Raw genomic sequence first — 3724 nt, forward strand, 5'->3', positions numbered from 1 at the left:
TTAAAACCTCGTGAAAAATGGGAAAAAAAATCAAAATGCATTGCTGACCTCTGTGATGAAAAATTGATTAAAATAAATTCCCGATATCTTCATCTATTCTGGGAAACCCCCCGTCTCGCTTTTTCCCTTATTGTCAAGAAACTCCGCTTATAGGGCTTTGTCACATAAAAAATACTTCATAACCTCGAGTTAATTTTCCAAAACTTTTGCAGTCTATTTATCTAGTTTTGGAAACCTACTATGTTTCTATAAAACGACGTTGAAAAATTTTTTTTTTCTAAGGCCCAAAAATCAAAACCTGCAAAATGAGCCCAGTAAGGAACTTTTTTAGTCTGCCATGACAGCTTTCAGATTTTATTTTACCAATTGCAAACTATTCCAAGTGCCATCTGTTTTATTCCACTCCTGAACTGATTATCATCCATGCATCCTTCTGCCATATCCTTTTTCAGCGGGAGATTTTTTTTCCGCAAATTATTTAAAAAATGATGGGAAAAACCCGGGAGTTTCGGGGTCCCGTAAAAGTGAAAAAATAGATACAGGGCAACTAACCTGATCGTTGTTTCTATGGGCTGCCGCGCAGGGCCATGGGCCGTGACGGACCTATGTCATTTGTGTCTTTTTGTCTACTATCTAAAGGGGAATTTAGCACCCTTTTAGATATATTTTTACAGATATATGCGTTACAGTTTGTGCTTTTATATAAAAAGAAAGTTTTTATTTTCAACGCCGCATAGCAACATTTTAAAAGATATTGTTCAAAAAGGAAACGTTAAGGAATAATCTCAGGAAAAAAGAGTATTAGTTCGCATCAGAGGAAAGAAAATTACAGACAAATACACAACGTAAGTGTGTTGAAGCTTATATTGCATATACAAAAACCCTTTGGGATAATGCGAATAATTAACTACTTTTTTTTGCTAAAGTAACAAAAGGCTCGGGTATGTACTTAAAAACCCGCGAGTTGCTAAATACTTGGTATTATTTGAAAATTTCAGAAAAGAAAGGTTTAAGCTTAAGACAAAAAAAGTGTTGACATCAAAGCCCCATAGCACTATGGTAATATTGTGGGGGAAAAGGTAAAAAAAAAGCAAACGATTAGGGTAAGGAACAGAGAAGGGGATGAAAAGAAGGAAATGAAAGGGGAGAAAAAGAAGAAAAAAAAACTGAGGCGAGGGCGAGGTTTAAGGGAGGGGGATCCCTACCTTGGGCCTCAGTCTCGCCTTTTAACCCCCCTCCCCAGAAACAAGTAAGGGGTGGGGGGGGGGGGGGGAGAAGGAAAGAGGAAAAATGAAAAAAAAGAAAAAGCAAGGCCGCACCGGACTTTCCAACATTTCCCTTTAAACCAAGGTTGATGATAAACTTAAACCTTTCTTTTACAAGACAGGCCCCCCAAAACTTTTAGTTGAGGGCGATAGCGGGTTGGGGGCCACAAGGATTGGGAAAAAGATTTATTGAAATTTATATTTTTTTTCATGTTTTTTTTTTTTTTTTTTTTTTGGGGTCAAAATGAAAAAGTAAAAAAGAAAGACTGTTAAACTTAAAAATTTTACTTTTTATATTCCCATATGTAATTTTTGAAAAAGAGAGAGAGAAGAGGGGGTGTTTGTGAGAGGAAAAGAGAGAGAAGAGAGGAGAGAGGAGAGAGAGAGAGAGAAGAAATATATATATATATATATAATATATAATATATATATATATTATAATAGGAGAGAGGAGAAGAGAGAGAGAGGAAAAAGGGAAAAGAGAGAGAAAAAGGGGAGCCCCCCGGCCAAAATATAAGGGGAAATGACCCACTGGCGCCTTGCCTTGGAGAGAAACGTGGTTTTGGGCTTAGCCCCGTTGAACCCTTTAAGGACATCCCCCCTCTAGTTTCCCCCCGAAAAATATGAAGACAAAAATTTTGAACTGCTTTAATTTTGGTACTTGGGTAACAGGTTATTGTCGATTGTTTGAGATTTTAAAAAAAAAAATTATATCCAAAACAACGAGACGAAAAAATTCCTAAACCCCTTTTAAAACAGCCAAAACTGGACCAAGAGCGAGAGAGGTAATGAGAGAATAAAAGATTTAATAGAGATAATGAGAAAGGGGATAAGCGAATTTGAGAGATTAATATAAAGAGATAGTGAGAAAGACGAGTAAAATAGATAGATAGATAGATAGAAAGGGAAAAAGAGAGAAGAGAGAGAGAGAGGAGAGAGAGAGAGAGAAAAGGAGAGAGAGGGGGAGAGAGAGAGAGGAAAGAAGAGAAAGAGAGAGAGAGAGAGGGGGACAAACAAAACAGACAAAAAGGAAAAAATAAAAAAAAAACAAAAAAAAATAATAAAAATTATAAATAAAATAAGACAAAGAAAGAGAAAGAAACGTAACGGATAAGATTAAAATTTATCCCCGTCCCTCTGGCATTCGGGAAAGCAAAATTTTCCTGCGACAGAGAAACTTTAGGAGGGGGGGGGGGGACCCCAAGGATAACCCAACGCTAAAAATGCTTACGATAATGCCCCGTAATTTGACATTGGTTGGCAAATGCTAGATTTGTATAAACCCTGGGGGGAAATCCATGACGGCCTACATTTTTGTTCTATATTAAAAAATTTAAAAAATAAAGAGAAGCAGCAAATCAAGGGGGAATACATTTTTTTTTTTTAAGGAAAAACTTAAAAATATATGAATTTTTCAAAAATTTTAAAACCTTGAGGAAATTAACACCTGTTTTCGCCCAACGCCTCTAAAACGAATTCGTTAGCGTGCCTTCCCATGTTTTTTTCCCATCAAAAAAATACACTTTAAAAAATTTAGTACATAGTTTTTTTTTCTATATTTCTTCACTCGGGTCTGATATTTTTAGCTTTCATACAAATTTTATTGATTAAAAAAAAAAAACACAATCTACGGTGGCAATATTTGTGAGGTGCCCGAAATCATTGAATATAGAAAATGGACGTAATTCTATACCATTTTATTGATATAAAGACTAAACTGTCTTGGGAAGGAGGTGAACAACCTGCGCGAATTCACGAAAGCAAATGTCTTTTTTTTTTGTAAAAACAAACCCTTTCATTCTAAGCGTTCAAGCCCTTATGTGGTAGAATTTGATATTCTTTTTTTACAATATATTAGAATCAGTTTTTTAGTTCAGAATACTCGCCAAAAAGTATGGTTGGAAAATTAATATTTTTTAAGGGAAAAAAAAGGGAATAAAGTAATAAACCCTGAAAAAAATACTAAAAAAATAAAATTGAATGAAGAATATTGATGAGTAACCTTTCCCTTTTATAAAAAGTGTGAGTGATTATATCATTTTTTAAAAAAAGCCGTTTTTATTTCTTTAAATTACTGATCGACATCTTCCACGTGCTTCCACAGACTGCCATTTTTTCGGGATTTGATTTTAAAATCATATAGTGAAATCACACCCGTTTGACGTATGACTTTGGTTTAAAGGCTAAGTAGTAATTTATTTGTTTCTGGGGATTAAAATCACTCTGACGAAATTTTGATTTCCTAAACACACACACACACCCAAAACACATACACACACCACCCCACACCCCCCCCACACACCAAAACAAAAACCACCCACAACAAACCCAAAAAACCCCACACACCACAAACACACACAACAACAAAAAAAAAAAAAAGCAAAACACAAAAAAACACAAAAAAAAAAAAACCAAACAAAACACACAAAAAATAAGCACCCCAAAAAACCCAACACACA

This window comes from Penaeus monodon, chromosome 5 (genome assembly GCF_015228065.2).
Source record: "Penaeus monodon isolate SGIC_2016 chromosome 5, NSTDA_Pmon_1, whole genome shotgun sequence".
In the NCBI taxonomy this organism is placed as follows: domain Eukaryota; kingdom Metazoa; phylum Arthropoda; class Malacostraca; order Decapoda; family Penaeidae; genus Penaeus; species Penaeus monodon.